The sequence below is a fragment of the Myodes glareolus genome, chromosome 23, assembly GCF_982192425.1.
Source record: "Myodes glareolus chromosome 23, mMyoGla1.1, whole genome shotgun sequence".
NCBI lineage: Eukaryota > Metazoa > Chordata > Mammalia > Rodentia > Cricetidae > Myodes > Myodes glareolus.
This window is the reverse complement of record NC_142048.1, coordinates 7,861,791-7,879,633: the sequence shown is the minus strand read 5'-3', so window position 1 is coordinate 7,879,633 and position 17,843 is coordinate 7,861,791. Positions and strand designations below refer to the sequence as shown.

General features: G+C 43.5%; 1 protein-coding gene and 1 long non-coding RNA gene across 8 annotated transcripts in view; one reads left to right on the top strand and one right to left on the bottom strand.

Moving 5' to 3' along the window:
• Positions 1-2,276: 2,276 nt before the first annotated feature.
• LOC148118296 (uncharacterized) overlaps positions 2,277-17,843 on the bottom strand; it is a 25,885-nt gene continuing 10,318 nt past the window's right edge. The window contains exon 3 of the long non-coding RNA XR_015736135.1: positions 2,277-2,511. This is a non-coding gene — a long non-coding RNA (uncharacterized LOC148118296). The remainder of the gene's footprint in view (positions 2,512-17,843) is intronic.
• LOC125405971 (arylamine N-acetyltransferase 1) overlaps positions 8,676-17,843 on the top strand; it is an 11,385-nt gene continuing 2,217 nt past the window's right edge. The window contains exons 1-4 of one of the 7 annotated variants that reach the window (XM_048442750.3): positions 8,676-8,830; positions 14,764-14,996; positions 15,500-15,556; positions 15,671-15,748. The gene's annotated coding sequence lies outside the window, so the exon portion shown is untranslated. Of the gene's footprint in view, positions 8,831-9,962; positions 10,002-14,763; positions 14,997-15,499; positions 15,557-15,670; positions 15,749-17,843 lie in introns of all 7 variants that reach the window. The other 6 variants (XM_085680344.2, XM_085680343.2, XM_085680345.2 and 3 more) reach the window with 6 other exon arrangements.

Genomic DNA, 17,843 nt, shown 5'->3' with positions numbered 1-17,843 from the left:
GTATTGAAACACCTAAACACCAATTCAACCAATGATAAGAGTTCCGAAGTTAACAAATAAAGTTAGAAAACAATGATGTTCTATAGCTTCAACATGACACACTATACATGGGTCAGGTCATATACACAGAAAGCCAATAAACAAGCTCCATTTAGGCTACATTGGCCTACCGGACACTATAGAAGGCATAAGCGAACCAATAGCCACAGAGGGCAAACTCCACCAAGTGCACTATTTACTTTATGAGTTTAGGGGCTGTGACACTGGGTGAACGAACATGCGTTTGTAATTGTCATATACTTTTGTTGAACTAGCAGCTTTATCACATAACAACCTTCCTTGCCCCTTTCCTTGCCTTTCATTTAAGAATACTTTATGTGATGTAAGGATGGCTAACCTTGCTTCAAGTGAGCACCAATAGAGTGGCTTCCTCCATTGCTTCACTTTCTCTGTCTGTAGAGGTGAAGTGAGAGTCACATAGGCAGCACACAGTGGGTCAGGTCATTCTATCTAGCCAGGCACAACATGCTAGATAACAGAAGCATTTAATCCGTTTCCTTTCAGGGTACATAGGGAAGGCTGGACTACTGCTATCTTCTTTCCTGTTTTCAGCTTTTACTATGGGTGCCTCCTTTCTCTTCCTGTGCACAGTCTCCTCTGTGCTTAGATTTTCTTTAGCAGTCTACTTTACTCCTGCGTTGTTTTAATATTCCCACTATAAACTTGGGTCCTTTTGTTACCAGGAGATTTTTTTTTTAAAAAACAAGCGTTTTGGAAATGATTGACATTGGTTGTAAAGATTGCGACTGAAACCAAAAACAAAGTACTGACAGAAAAATCCTACACTTGTGATCCACCCCTCACCAGGTTTTCAATGTTTTTGAGATTATAATAGAATTGCATCATTTCTCTCTTCCTCCTTCCCTTTCCTCCCTCAAAGCCCTCCTTCCTTCCTCGTTCTCATTCAAATACCTGGCCTGTTTTACACACACACACACAAGTACATGCACACACAAACACACAAACACAACCTGTACCTAAATACAACCCATCCAATCTATATAATATTACTTGTATGTACATTTTCAGGTTTGCTCATTTGGCATTGGTTAACTAATTGGTGTGTTCCTCTCTGGAGAAGACTATTTTTTTTTAAATTTTTTAATCCATTATGTATATAATATTCTGTCTGTGTGTATGCTTACAGGCCAGAAGAGGACACCAGACCTCATAACAGATGGTTATAAGCCACCATGTGATTGCTGGGAATTAAACTCAGGACCTTTGGAAGAGCAGGCAATGCTCTTAACCGCTGAGCTAACTCTCCAGTCCCCAATAAGACTATTTTTTCCACTCCCAGCATTCCTTTCTTGCCTGTGTTCCAAAGTTCCTGTAGCTCTTTGTGCAGCTTTGAGATTTTCTGGGGTTTCCCTGCCCACTTCTTGCCATGTTTGTTGATGCTGTCCTTGTTCAGATCTTGGTTAGGCAGTCATGTTGATGCGATTTCATGGGTGAAGCTTCTGACATTCCTACAATACAATATCACAGCAAACTCCCCGATCCTCTGACTCTTAAAATTGTTTGGCCCTTTCTTCCATAATGTTCCCTGAGTCCTAGGTGTGGGACTGTTTCATAGATGTACTCACTGGGACTGGGCTCAACGCGGCATTTTTGTTGGTTGTAGACTTCTGCAATGGTCTCTGTCTACTGCATTAAGAAGCTTCCATGATGTGGGGTAAATTTTTTAATTACAATTGTTTTATGTTGTGTGTGTGGGTGCAGTGTGAATGTGGATCAGAAGAGGCGCCAGCCAGTGCTCTTCAGTGCTGAACTGCATCTCCAGTCCTACATTGGGAATTGTTCAAGCCCTGCTGTACATCTTTCTGCATTGCCTATCTCCTCAGGTATTATTAAACTTATTTTAGTAGCTTTGTTTTTAATCTTCATATACATCTACATATGTTTATAGCACACTGTGGTTAAAATATTAAAACATTCAAGTCTTTATGTTCTTTCTGAGAAATGTAAGCCTCTGACAACTTTTTCTTATCCATTATTCTCTCTTATTTCAGCTTGAAGAATTTTACCAATGTTTTCTAAGATCCTTTGGTAGTTTCAAGTCTCATAGCTATTATTTGTCTGGAATGCATTTATCCTCTTCATTCTGAAAGCAAAGCTTTAGTTGATACAGTGTTTTTGCTTCAGAGTTTATTCTCCTCAGTTCTCTGACCTGCCAGTCGTGCACAGAGAACGCAGACATATTTACGTGGATTTCCTCGTTCTGTCTAAGATACTTCGCTTTAGCTATTTTTTGAGTTTTATTATACTGTATATTGGAGTGAATTTAGTGTTTTGAATCACCTTTTTCCTCTTCCATAGTCACGAGCCTGTATTCAGGTTTTGCGGAAATCTGCCTGGCCTTGAAACTCACCATGGAAGGAAATTCTTCAGGATCTCATGCAAGAAGACACCTTTTTAGGTAGACAGCAACTTTCTGTATGTGCTGGGTCACTGGGGACAAAGAAAGAATAGGGTGGTCATGCTTTGGTTACTACCATTGCGATGATGTGCCACTCCCAGAGCACATAGCCTGCTGAGGTCAGTGCAACAAACGAGCAGGACCAAAGTGCACATTATCATGGGCTGCCAACTTGGGCTGCACACTCATGGACAATTAAAGCTACAATCAGCCACAATGATGTTATTCGAAGTAGAATTATACTTGACAAAGACTTTGACTTGCCCCCAAACCAGCATGAGTCTGAAGACTTTGCCTCTGAGCTCTGTCCTGGGGGTGATTATTCAGACCTGTCCAGTGTTAGGCTTTAACTCATCACTGAATGCCAAGTCACAGCCTGTGCCTTTTCCCCTGCACTAATCCTCACTAGGAAGAACTTTATTTTTGATGTGCTGCCAAGGGAAAGGACAATAGACTAAGTCTCTTGGCTATCCAGGGTGACAGTCATTCAGCTATATCATATCTGAGTACCCTTGACCTGTATTCTTTCTTCTGATAAGTTTTCTATTCGTGAAACTGGGGATCACATGTACTCTACTAGATTTTAGAACTCTCAGTTTTATACTTGCTGTCTGTCTTTGAGTTGATTTGATAGAGTTCAATCTCTCAGGTGACCCTTAACCCATCTTGTACCTGAATGTGTTCTATCATTTCTATGTTTTGAAAGTTGTTGGCGCTATTTCTTTGGAAACTATTCCTACCTCTTTGCACTCACAAAGATCTCTTGAACTCCAATAATCTAACTATTTGCTCTTGTAATCCCAGCCCCAAATTTCTGGGAGCTTTCTTTACTCTCCTTAGTTTATTTTCCTTCCTTCCTTCCTTCCTTCCTTCCTTCCTTCCTTCCTTCCTTCCTTCCTTCCTTCCTCCCTCCCTCCCTCCCTTTCTCCCTTCTTTCTTTCTTTCTTTCTTTCTTTCTTTCTTTCTTTCTTTCTTTCTTTCTTTCTTTCTTTCTTTCTTCTTCCTCTGGTTCTTTGTAAATAACCTACCTTTGAGATCACAGATTCTTTGGAATTTCTATTGATGGTTTCTAGCAGATATTTTGTTTATTGTACTTTTCAGCTATAGTATTTCTGTTTGACTTTTAAAAACAACTTGTCTCACCATTAAGTTTATTTGATTAGTTAATTAACTATTTCTCTATGTTTTACTGAAATTCTTTGAGTGTCATTGAAAGCAACTACTTTGCATTATTTGACTAAGACAGCACACATAATCATTGATTTTGTGGTTGGTTTCTGGTACCTTATTTTGTCGGGTAAGTGATGTCATAATTCCTTGAAAATTCTTAATGTTTCTTGACATATGTGATAGCTCAGGCCTAGAATAATCCCAGACTTGTATAATAAAGGTTTGGCCCTTTATCCTCTGTTGTTAGTAAGAGGTGATTAAGTATTAAAAGTAGATTTAATAGTCTGTTGTAGTGACAGAGTTGAGTAACCACAGATATTTGGTACCAAGAAGTAGCATCTTGCCAGCTAGGGTTATGAGTTTCTTTCTGGCTCTACTGCAAGGCAGAAGACACAGCCCTTATATATTATTTCTGGGTAGGGACTTTAGGGCTATGCCCAACACTAGCCTAATACTGAATTCCAACTTGAAAGTAGTTCATTACTAACTCGCCTAAGGCAGAGACCTCATGCTTCAAGCACTATTGCTTACAGCTGAAGATGCTGGCTGGCGTTTAACACCGATAACCCTTCCTGCTTCTTTAGGGCACCTTTTATTACTGTTATGTCAGAACCAGGGGCTGCATTCACTCACCTGGTTTCAGGAACTCCTGTGAAGGCAGTATTGCATGAGTATATGGCCAACTTGATGTTTCTGAGGGGTCTGGGTGACTGTCCTCTCCCATCAATGTAACTTATCTTAGTTATTCTGAATTCCTTGTCTGTTAACTCCACTGTCTCTACCTTATTTGAGCTAGCCTCTAATGTTTCCTTTCTTTCTTTAGAGTTGTTTTTCTTGTTTGTTGGCATATCTTTTCTTACAAGCTCGGTGTTGTGTGCTGTTTAGAAATACATCAGCTATAGGCTCTTAGGTTCATGGCTAGGATTCCTGCTCGGCTTACTGCTGTGCTGGTGTAGTGGCAAGCTTGGCTAGAGGAGGGGCCTTCTCCAGCACCATGATTGATGACAGTCATTCATCACCCTCAGCTATAGTGTTCAGAAGGGTTTCCCAGCCTTTCCCCTTGGGTTGAGGCTGCAATGCTGCAGGACTGGAAGTGGACATTTCCTTTCTCTCCCTTCAGTTAGGTTCTTGAAATTTCCTTCAAGGAGAACAGAGAACTGAACGCTCCTGGTTTACCTCAGAATGGCTCAGCGTTATCCTGCGTGGCACACCTACCATCCCGGCACCTCAAGGGCAGTCTAAGCTACATTGTATCAGAGAGGAGAGGGACTGCTTTTCTCCTTCCACCGACAGAACCTCCGTCCCCCAAGATTGTAGTCTTCAATGAGAACATAAAAAGGAAACACGGAGGTATTGAGACCCCTCAAACACAGACTGGTTGCCCAAAAGTTTTTAATTCTGAAGATTACCTACACTGAGCCTTTAGAGAGTCACCAGGCAACAACATTTAAGAGCCCTGATAGTGGAATCATCAACAGTGTTCAAATCATGACTTTTTAACCACAGGTTGGAGAATAAGGTGCATTCATCATCTGTCTCCGTCCATTTTTTGAGATAGCCATTTCTCAGCTCACTGATGGCTCTCAGAGGGTGGTTGACTTTGCTTATTCAGTATTTTCCTTGAGGAGAGAAGAACAACACTAACCACCCACTGGGATAGAAACCAGTTCTCCCGAGAGGCAAATTTTTAAATTAGATGTATTTAACAAGAAGTCTTTAATATAGAGCCAGGGTTCTCATATGTCCCCCCATTTAAAAAAGAAAAGGATTATGCTTTTCCAGTTAGAAATGAGACAATGAAACATAGCTACCTAACTTTAGAACTTTACTATGAAAATAGGTTAGCGCATGCTAGAATTTAAAGTAGACTAAGTCTAAGACTTTGTGTTTTCTTCCTTCTTTGCTCCTCCCTCCCTTCCTCCCTCCCTCCCTCCCTCCCTCCCTCCCTCCCTCCCTCCCTCCCTTCCTTCCTTCCTTCCTTAAGCTAAACATAGCATCTTTCATATTTTTCATGCATTTGTTGTTGTTTCTTGACACGGGGTCTTGCTGTATAGCCCAGGCTATACATTTTGAAGGTTTTGCATTCAAATCCTCCCTTACACTGGGATTCAAGGAGTGCAGCAGCAGGCCCGGTATCTTTCTGCCACCATCCCTAACCCACTCCTGGGGTGAGGAGGATGCGAGCAGCAGCTTGAGCTGTAGCTCTGCTCCGTCTCTGCACCCAAATCACTGAAGCACTCAAGACAGGCTGGGGAGTTGAAATGAAGAGTCTACTAGATAGCTTAGGGCTCAAACCCAGAGACAGCCCAGCCCTCTAGTCTACGTATTCCTTACGGAGCCACCAAGATCCTTGACTCAGATCTAACTCTGCTCTAATTTCAGTCCTGAGCGGATTACCTTCCTATTTCCTATCAGTTTTTGCTTGCTCATCTCTAGAAGGACCCATTCACTTTGATAATAACTAGAGATGCAAACTCAGAATTTAAAATGCATTCATGTCAGTTTAAGTTGATAAAATGTAAGTGTCATATTTCTATCTAGACCCAAGGAAGTGACAAGTGAAACATGTTCATCAAATAACGTTGAATGCTTGGTCAAAAGGGGGACCAGATCCAAAAATTCCAGAATAGTTTAGCCCTGCCTCCCCCTGCCTCTGCACTAGGGAAAGACTTTATGCCTAGATGTGCTTGTTAATTAATTCATCCCACATCAATGATGCGTCTGGAGTAATTTTCAGAATGTAGCCAAACTGTGCCACTTAGCTCATACAAAGAAATAAAAGCTGAGCACAGTGGTGTAAGCCTGTGGAACCATTATACTGTGGGGTAGGGCCAAAGGACTGAATCTCAGGGCCAGCCTGAGCTTTACAGGATGACTCTGTCTAATACACACACACACACACACATACACACACACACACACCATGGAAACGAGATTGGTTATTAGTAAGGTGCAGATTCACTAGCATTCAGAGAAGTGAAAGCAAAATATCACTACCTTATCTATAATATCTATCTATCTATCTATCTATCTATCTATCTATACTACTGACAGACATTTGCAGATTCCTAATTAATCAAAACTGTTAATTAAAGCATGGCTTAAATAGTACTTGTTATACACAAGGTGGAAATAAGGTATTGGTGACTGAACTTAAATATAGCTATGTTCTGTCCTCCCGTAAATGGTATTCTAACTGTACATCCTGGAGACGTTCCTGTGCTTACTTCCAGGGATGTGTAAGAGCATGTTCATCACACTGGTGTTTGCAGAAGGTAGAGGAGGGACACAACCCAAGCGTCCTTAATTGGGAAGATAAACACACAGCCTAAAGTTGAGTCCCTATAAAGCCACACCTTCAGAAAACAATTTGCAATATGCAACTTATTTTGAAATTGATTTAAGGAAGCACTGGTGGAGGAGGAGACACGGAGACCAGGCAGTATCACTAACACTGCAGAGGGTGCATTGTTGGAGGTCATCTGTTGACCTTGAGGCAAAAATCACTCTGAACAACACCAAGAGAAAGTGCTGGGCAAGTCTCAGGATGTCCCCAAGTGAACAGAAAGGAAATGTCGATGTGTATCCTACAGCTCATTTCATTCTCGGGTGTGCTGCTGCCCCAGGAGTGTGTGTGTATGTGTGTGTGTGTGTGTGTGTGTGTGTGTGTGTGTGTGTCTGCGACACCTAGCCAGGCAAGAGAGTTCCAAGTTATTCACCAGGAAATGGTAAGAATGCCCAGGAGATTTGATGCCAGGAGCATCAACACAACACTTATCCTTCTTCTCCACTGCTGGTGGAAACAGGAACTAGTGCCACCACCACAGAAATGAGTCTGGAGAGTCCTCAAAAGGCTAAAGATAGTGCTGCCGCATGACCAGCTCTGCCAGGTTTGAGCGTATACATAAAGGACTCTGTCTTACCACAGAGATATTTGCACATATTATTTATTAATTCTGTATTCACAATGGCAAGAAAATAGAATCAGCCTGGATGTCCATCGACAGAGGCACGGATCATGAAATGTGGCATCTATACACAATGGAATTATACAAAGAAATAGAATTATGAATCATTTGCAGGGAAATAAGCACATTGCATTAAGTGAGGTAATTCCATCTCAGAAGGATAAAAATTCCAAGCTCTCTTTCATATGCAGATCCTAACTTTTCACGACTATTTGTATTTAAATAAGAAGATGTAACAGTGGGTATAGATTATGAAATTATATAGGAGACTATAAGAAGGGGACAAGATGTTGAGAAGGGAGGAAAGGAGGGGAAAGATCCTCTGTTATCTGAAGATGGAAAGGAAGCTACTGAGTGTGGGAGGCACAAGGAAGGAGAGGAAAAGGGGAAAGAAGAGTGAAGAGAAACAATAAAAACAAATCTTGTTTAAAAAATGCCCTAATTAAACTAATTTTCGGCACGCTGATATAAATTATATATAAATATAGTGTAGGTATACGTTGCATTTATACCTTATAGAAATATAGTGTGTATATTATATGTTTAGGATACATAAATTTATATATTTAAAACATAGACATTTCCATCTATGTTATAGAAGAAACATCAAGAATTGTTACCAATGCCTTTATTGTAATTGGAAAACAGAAGCGGAGCTAAGTGGCACTGACGCCACACCCATAGATATATTTCTGACATTGCCTGGTGCCTTTGGGTAGAGATGTAAATGGGAGGGAGTTCGGAAAGAAAAGATGAAAACTGGAAAAATATGACGATCATAGCTGGTAGTGGGAATAAAATACACCAGCGTCTCCTGACTCTCTAGGTCCTGGATCTGCTTTGCCGGGCCCCTCCCCATGCTCTGACCTTCCTGTAACCCTGGAATAGTCTGAACTCAGGCTCACAGCGGGCAGCAACAACGTGAAGGGCCGAGAGCCCTTCCAACCTGAGGCAGGCACACTCTCAGACTAAGAAACCCAGGAGCCCATAAACTACAGTTCCCAGAGAGCCTTGGGGGCAGGACAGTTGGACAGCCAATGAGCACTCTCTCTCTAGGAGTGGTCAGCCGGCCACCACTTCCTGGTGACAGGCCCTGTGTACCCCGTGAGCTGAGCTGCCCGGCCGCCCGACCACCTGCCGAGCACTTCGGAAAGCCTGGCGTCACATGTTTCATAGGAAGACCAGGAGGCCGAAGTCTACCCAGGCCTGAACGGCAAGTTCTAAAGTTGTTCAGAAAGTTTTGTGGTCCACGCTTGGAAACTCATGCTGTAATTATTCACAGAGCATGGGTGGTATAAGGCTGTGGTACTCATATGGGTCGAGACCCCTTTGGGTCGCATATCAGATATTTACATTACGATTCATAATAGTAGCAAAAATTACAGTTATGAAGTAGCATCGAAAACAATTTCACAGTTGGGGGTCCATACAGCATAAGGAACTTAGAGAGTCGCAGCATTTGGAAGGGTGAGCTCCGCTTGTATGAGGGATGCTTGGCTCATCGTCTGGGTGACAGTCACCGTCAGGATACATTCTACCAGTGAAAATTTGAGTAACTCTTTTACATTGTCTAAAACTCTATTTCCTAACAGTAAGATGAGGGTGCTTGCTTAAAAGGTTGATTGTCAGGGTTAAGTAGGTATTTTCACAGAGAGCTGTTACAATTGTATTTCCCTCAGGGGACCAGTCCTCTGTCTCCAACAGGGAAAGTCCCAAAGGGCGCAGTTAAGGGTGCGGGGAGCAAACTGATAACACTTCTAAGACTCAGCCTGCGGTAACTGAGGAGAACTCTCCCAGTGGCCCCAAATGTCCAGCCTCGTTAGGTTGTGCATCTGTGTTTTCCGGCGGAGTTCTAGCATGCTGGAAAGAACAGGGGAAAGGGCCTCCAGGAGCCATCAAGGACAAATTGTCAATTTCGTTTTCGGAGTCCAGAATTTTATAGCGGCAAGGAGCCTTCCATGGCACAGAGCCCCAAGAAGAAGGGGCCCGTGTACTCTGCTCCCGACTGCTTCTGCCTCATGGGCCGGGTGACCACCAGAACAAGCCTCCTGGGCTTCTTCTGAGCTGATGTTTTCTTTCTCTAAGTTCCTCCCCACTCCACCCCCTATCAGTCCAAAGAACGACTCCTCCCCGAATTCTGCTCGATCTCCCGGTGCCTTCAGAGCTTGGGCTGCACATGCTTGATTGCTTAATGTCCGTGCGTCCTGGAGGCAGGGAGGCTGCCAGTTCTGAGTGGTTTCATGTGAGTCGGGCTGTGTGCTTTCCAAGTGTTTTGTGATTGCTTTGGGCAAGGAGTGTACTCGCCAGCCTTTTAACAGTTCCAACCCTCCCCCATTTCCTTATAGCTAATCACTCTTTAGCCTGGGCTGCAGCCGTTTAATCAGGTAAGTTCTGTCCTGTGACTTTTGAGAAGTCACCGAGTGCGTGCTTCCAATCGGAAGCCTTGGAGTCTACGGACCATCTTCTTTAGTTAATGGAGTGTATTTGCTTTGCATTTTTTTGTCTTTTCTAAAACTGCATGAGAATTAATGCTTCTGGGTTGCTTTCTCAATTGCTATCTGCTCACATGAGCTATTTAATTTGAATATCCCTGTATTTATTTTTCGATAGTTCCAGTGTGACAGTGCTGGTCTTTTGTAGTCTTCAGGTATCATTCTTGATTTTGTTTGTTTTTGTTTGTTTTGACATGGGTTTCACAGGTACCAGGCCGGCCTTGTACTTCCTGGCTCTGAACTTTTTTGAATTTTTATCTTCCTAGCTCTACTCCATGAGTGGTGGCATCACAGGCATAGACTACACCTTGTTTCTGCCATGCTGGGGATGCAGCCAAGGGCTTCGTGCACTCCAGGCAAGCACTCAACCAGCTGTGCTATACTGCTAGCCCATCATTTTTATTTTATTTTATGCAGATGGGTGTTTTTTCTGCTTGCATTTTTGTGCACCATGTACATGCCTGGTACCTGCTAAGTCCAGAAGAGGGAATCAGATACCCTAGAACTGGAATCGGGGATGATTATGCATGGCTAAGTGGGTGCTGGGAACTGAACCTGGATCCTCTGGAGGAGCAGTCAGTGGACTTTGCCATTTAGCCATCTCTCCTGCCCCAATATTTTACCTCTCTGTTCCCTAAAAGACAACGAGGCTTGCCAGCAGGCACGGTGACCACCCCTTCGCAGCAGGCCTTTGCTTTGCTCTCTGCGATGGAGAGGAAGGACTTCCTTGGGATTGTTTATAGTTACTGCTCTTCTCACTTCTGTAAGATTGGAGATTTTTGCACACCTGTCCCCACCCCTTCACGAAGTCCTCACAGTGCGGTGTGTGAGGACAGTAGCTTCCCTCACTACCTTGGAGATGGAGTTTTCATTACTTCCCCTCCAAACACGCCTGTGGAACATTCTGGTGCCAGCGGAGAATTCCCTTCTTATGAAGTTCTTTCTATCTTTGCTGCGTGCTCAGGCGGGTCTCTTTCCTTTTGCATTTCACAAATGCAATGACAGTGTGTTGCAGCACCACACGTTCCCAGAGTCATGTCCTTCTAGTTTACCAGGCACAGCTTCTTCCATTTTCTTTTCCATTTCCGACATGCCTGTGTTTCTCCTCACATACACGTTCTGCCCCACTTTTCCTTTCTCCTCCTCCGTGGTGTGAAGGGTCTTGTCTTCTCTCTCCTGCTTCTCCTCTGCTCTCCTACAGAGTTGTCTTTTATTGGCCTTCAGTGTGACTATAAAGCATCTCTTAGCCGTGAGATGCTATGGTCCTCCAGAGATGCATGTGCTAAATCCGTGGTCCGAAGCCTACTCTGCCCCTGGGAGATGGTAGAGCCTTGCGGTCAACTTCACAGTCAGATTACAAATGTGGGGCACACCCTTGAGCAGGATCCTGAAACCTCCACCTTCCTCTTTCTCTGACTTCCTTCCCTAATACTTGTTGCTCCGAATGCTGCTTTCGATGAAGTATTGTCTCATGTCTGGCCCAAACACAGCAGCACAAGGGACCATCGGCTCAAAAGTAGGCTATAAATTAAAGCATCCTTTAGTTTTAATTGCTTACCTCAGATATTTTGTTGCAGGAGATGAAAGTGACTAAGAGCAAATGAATTTGAAGGTTGAGGATTCACTGCCGCTGCTATATCAGTGTGTTTCAGAGGCCTTTGGATTTGCCTCACGAAAGAGTTCAGGGAGTTAGGAGATGCCTTCTAGACAATGCCAAGAGATCGCCACACAGATCTTAACATATGATCATTGTGGTCTCAGAAGAGCCAAATACAAATGGAAATGTGGGCAGTGATGTGCTCCCGGGGCCTCAGATAGGAAGGAAGGATCTATTGGGAATTAGACTAAGGCCACCCATGTCACGCCATGTCAGATGATCCCCCGAGGCTGTGTGTTGGGGTGAGTTTGGAGCTGACAGGATTACTCACTAGATGGAGGAGATTGCAAGGCAACCCAACAGGAAATGGCACAGATGTCACGAGTGGTTGCAGCCAGACAGTGGGCCTGAGCTCAGTGAGAAACAGAACAGCAAGGTGTGGAAAACTTGGAATTCGGCCATGACAGGCGCATATATGAAGTTTTATGAATAAGAGGTACAGTTCTGGGCTCTCATAAAAAGTTCACTGAGAAAATAAAAAAGATACCTTGGGGGCATATCTGGGAAGAGATAGATCACTAACCCTTCAATCTCAAAGTTGTAAGGATGAAAAATTGCCTCTAATATTTTCTAGGGCAGAATCTTTTGATAAGAAAGGACTTCTCGGGCAGTCTTTCTTTCTTTGTGTTTCTCTGGAACCTTCTTGGATCACCTCATGATTTTTTTAAACTGCTTCCAACAAAAGCCAAGTCTCCCCATGGGTCTTATGGGCACCAGTGGCAGTCCTTAGTGTCTTGAGGTGATTCTTCTCTTTCAAATCAAAATGTAAGAGTGTGGGCTAGCAAGATTGCTGGGTGGGTGGCGGTGGGGTGCCTGACACCAAGCCTAATGATCTGAGTTCCATACCCAGAAACCACATGGTAAAAGGAAAGAACCAGTTCCCTCAGTTTGTCCTCTGACTTCCACAGGTGTGCCCCCCTCCCCCGTACGCACGCACGGATAAAAACAAAAGTAGTAGAGGCACAGGCATAAAGATTTGCCTGTGCCCGTGTGTGGAAGGGGAGAACCAGTGTAAGCAGCGCCTGGCAGACTTCCTCAGAGATCTGCTGGAGGGAAGCTTGGCTGCACTGGGCACTCAGGAACTTATAGAAGCTGCACTGTAAAATCCCCGTGAGAGGAAGCTGCTGTCCGCAGCAGAGCTGCCGCAGGAGAAGCTGGCATGGGCCAGAGGGTAAGACCGTGGGCGTGGGGTTCCTCAAGGCGGAGGAGCCCGCATCCTGGACGTGGAGATGTACTGGAAGAGAAAATTACCGCTGTCTTAGGGCTCCTTGTTTGAAATCGACTCTACTTGATAAAACTGTCTCGTTTTCCTGTTCTCTGCACAATATTGTAACTTTGCAAAGAATAACTAAAATATTAATGGATAGAGTCAACTCTTTCAGTAAAAGGAGAACAGGAGGCAGGAAGATTGCCCTAGTTGTCCTGACCAGTGATATTTCTTTAGTTTTTTAAAACCTCTGGAAACATCTGGTTCTAATATCGCCTGCGAGTCAATGCTGCTCTGTAGTTAGAAGAAGAATGTCTGACTTGCATGAAAATAATATTTGCCAAGAATATTACAAAACAGACTATAGATCAGGGCCCAGGAGACGATGGTCATCTGTAACCAAAAGGTTTTATCAACTGAAGAAAAAAACAAAACCAGAAAGGCCAAAATGACCATCAAGTAGCTATGCATGAATATGTGGCTTTTCTGTTGATTAAAATTTAAGAAATGAATCAAATCAACTACTGCAGGGAAACTGGACAAGGGGTGCAAACGCCGGTCACAGTATCTCAATCCATGGCGTTTACTTTTCAAAACCCCTGGTGGGTCTTGTGATCTTTGCATAGCATTGGTAGGAAAACTACTGTGCTCCCAGAATGTGTTTTTTCTGTCCTCTAATCAAAAGACAGCACAGTGTTAAGATTCAGGAAAGCAAATGCTTATCTAAAGGCTAGCCTGTCTTTAAAAACCGGATTTCCTGCCCAGGAGTCAGCTGGCGACACTTGTGATTGAATGCTCACAGAGGGCTTACTCTCTGCTGTACGGGAATGTTGGTCTCCTTTCATGGTTCCTATATCCTTCCATTGGAAAGAGAACACTAACTCCAGGTTATTGTTTATCAACATGTAACTCATTTAGGATTTCACAGGGGCTCCCTGCTCAGCAGCCTGAAGTCTCAGGGGAGAATTCTGACTTGAACTTCTGAGTGATACTGGACAGTTAAGCTTCAGAGGTCTTGGGTATGGAGTAGATAAATTTTGCATTTTAAGAGGAGCTGAGGGAAGAACACTGTGGTGTGAAAAAGAACAGTGGGGACATTGCCATAGGTTTTATGGCAGCTCCTGCTCTGATTTGAAGGTCACAGACCTTTCAAGCCATGGAGAGTGCACTCTTGAGAAGGATTATCAGAGGTTGCTCCCTTCCTGTCTCTCTCTTTGCTTCCCAGAGGGAATAGATTAAGAAACTTTGTGCACCACATGATCTTGCCATGTTGCATTTTGTCACCACAGATTCAAAGCAGTAGGGCCATGGGTGAAGTCCAAACTGCTAAAGAAAGTTACCTCACCCTCTTGCTCAAGTATGGGTTCATTTGGCACACGTTCATTGTGTGCGTGCAGAGACCAGAGATTGACCTCTGGTGTCTTCTTCAGCTACTACTGACCTCTGTTTTAGAGACAGGGTCTGTCACTAGACCTGGAGTTCACTGATTGGTTAGGCTAACAGGCCAGTGAACACCAGGAATTCATCTATCCCCAGGCCCTACCCCACCCCGCCCCATAACTGGGGTTACAGATCCATTCTCAGTGCTATGGATTTGCACTCGGGTCCGTGCTTATACTTATGTGGCCGGCACTTTACAGACTAAACCATCTTTTAGCCCCAAACATGGTATTTTATTGGATTATGTTTAACTTTTGGTTATTAAGATTCTGCACTGTCAAATACCTGTAAGGAAGTTCTTTCTATTGTTCCGTTTCTTCTTCTAACGGTTCCAATGCTTGTCTTTCTAGGTTTGGAACTTTCTTTGCGTGTCTGTCTGGTCTTCCTCCCCTAGTAGCAAAGTGTCTTTTCATCTGTTTGTCATTATGGTCATATATTTGTCTCTCTGCTCTATGTGTACTTCTCAAGTCTGCTGCGGCTGGTGTGACATCTGATGATTGCTAGGCGCGGACTCCTCAGTCTTGCCTGAGGAAGGGAAAGACAATGAATTGGACAAGAGACCTTTTTTGTGGAGATTCTCTGTGTAAGTGGTTACTTTTATATTCTCCACCTCTGTGAATGTATTACTTTGTTTTCCTGCTCCAGTATGTCCAGATATCATCATCTCCTGCGGGAAGGTCAGGCGCTGTGGCTGCTTGCTGGTGTTGGAGTATCCTTGCTGTCCCATGGCAACTGGGCATCTGGTTGGCTGGTCGATGACTCATGACTTCTCGACCTCCCAACTTAGAGCCTGTCGTGGTGCCACCACTCCCTTAATAATCCTTTGGATAAATGTCCTTGTGTATATCATATGTCCACTTCTTGATTTTGCCCACTCCCTCTGTTCAAAATATTTAGAGATTTTTTTTTTCAGAACTTGTGATCCATATTAAACTACCATTTTGTTTTTAAGGAGAACTGCTGGGACTGGAGAAATGGCTCAGCAATTAATAACAGTATTCTTACAGAGAACCTGAGTCAGTTCCCAGCACCCACATCAGTTGGCTCACAACCAGGAGATTTGATGCCCTCTTTTTGTCTCTGTAGCTGCCTGTGGGTGTGTGGTGCACATAAACTCAAGAAGGTATACACAGACACATAGAGGTAAAAAGATGGTGTTTTAAAAAGAAAAACCATGATATATATGTATATATAAATGTATGTATGTATATATATATATATATATATATTTGAAGATATTTTTAATTATTTCTACAGTTTTCACAAGAAGAAGAAACATCCCCTGACACCTGAGCTAAACCTGACAATCAGACTACACTGAGCTTACCAGGACAGGTATGAAGAACCTGATACTTCTCAGTAGGCTCCCTTACTGTGTTCCTTCCACCCCCTTTTAGTCTTCCCATGTTAATGATGACGTGGGAAGGAAGGAGTTGGCCGCTTCCCAGAGATGCTGCAAGCCATCATGTGGATTCAGCCGTGTTTCCCTTATGAGTTTCTTGACAAGTAGTTTATAAGTGTTTTCAGCATTTCATTTTAAATCTCAGCTCCAGTAATAGGTAATTAAAATATGCTTAGGCACAGGCTACCCAAAGTATGGATTGGTTACTAGATGTCAGTAGTATCAAGGTCCCTAACAAATTCATTTTGATGGAGCTTCAGTCAATACAGTTTGGCGTTTTATCTTAAAAGAGACTTTTGTTAATGACATAGATGATGTATGGGGAAAGAGGGGAGTGGGAAAGAAGGGGTAGACAGGGATAAGGATGATGAAAGCCTTAAATATAAAGATCGCACTTATAGAGAAATATAATTTCCTAGTAGAAAGTGTGCTGGCTAACCAGGCTTTCCCATTTGATTCAATCTTCCTCTCTGTTCCTAACATGCTTAGTGCAAATTCTGGGATAGGGGCCAGGGCGAGTTTAGGATGTTCTAACAAACACCACTTGTTCTTTCTAGGCCTGAATAATAGATTTTAGAGTTTGTCTAAATGCCAGAGAAGGGTGATGGTAAAACTAGGGAGAGACGGTGTGAACCTGAGAGTGTGGGAAGGGTAGCTGCCTGACAAAGGGAAATGCTGTGACCACGTGACAGATGAAGGCTTCGGTGATCACCACTGACTGAGGGACAGACCCTGTGTACCGTGTCCTTCCCAAGAGTACCACATTGCAGAGGGTTTCACTCAGGACCTGTGCTCTTCGCTCATCTTCAGAGTCTCGTTAGGTTAAGGCTCTTGGGTGGCAGGTTACCACCCTTTCTGAGCAGACTGATGGAAGTGGGTTAGCGGGGAGTTCGCATCACCTGACAGCCAATAGCATTAGCGCTTACTTCTTTGTTTCCCTTCCTCAGTCTTTGTTGCTGTTGCTTCCCCCTCCCCATCATTTCAGTAGATTTTGCTCTGCTCCAGAACATAAGTCTCTCACTAACATGTGCATGTCGTGAGTCAGACACTGGTACTTGAGTGTAATTGTTTTGAAATAGCCCTATCGACTGCATTTGATCATTGATAGTGATTCAGAAAACTGATTTTGAGCGCATCAAATATTGTCACGGTGTAACTGCCCTCTAAGCCTTCTGTTACTTATACTATCATTTTCAGCAGAGCTCACCCGGTCCCCACTAGCCATAAAGTCATTGATAAGAGCGAGAGCTCATCTCAGTCCTCTCTTCTCACCCATCTGCCACAGTCAGCCTGGCTTTCTAGAACATTCACCGAAGACTCTCTATTCCTTCTGCTAGGAACCACCGTCCTCACACATATCCACAGTCTCTTTGTGTAGCATCCTTCACGTGTGAGTGAGGCTTGCTATGTCCACGTTGTTTCAGAGCAAAGCTTCCCATGGACCTCTTCTTATCTTAGTTATTCTGTGGACAGTTACCACATTGTGTTATAAAAGTAAATTTACTCAGCCGGGCGATGGTGATGCACGCCTTTGATCCCAGCACTTGGGAGGCAGAGGCAGGCCGATCTCTGTGATTTCGAGGCCAGCCTGGTCTACAAGAGCTAGTTCCAGGACAGGCTCCAAAGCTACAGAGAAACCCCGTCTCAAAAAAAAATTTACTCGGTTCACTTTATGTATATTATTTTAATGCCCACCAAAATGCAAAGTTTTAGAGGGCAAGGAAACACTAGATCAATAGTGGGCAGCTCGAGAGTGTTCAGTAAACCATTTGTTGAATGAAGGAGTGACTTGGTCCATCAGTGCAAATCTTTGAGTAGGTAGCTTTGTCCATATCATTCAGTTAAATGGAGTGGTGGAGTGGATCACTTGGCATGGTCACTGTGTTCTCTGCTGCACAATTCTCCATTTTCATGAATGTCCTAGTTAGGATTTTTATGGCTGTGAAGAGACACCATGACCCTAGCAACTTTTACAAAGAAAACGTTTCATTGAGATAATATCTTACAGGTCCAGAGGTTCAGTCCATT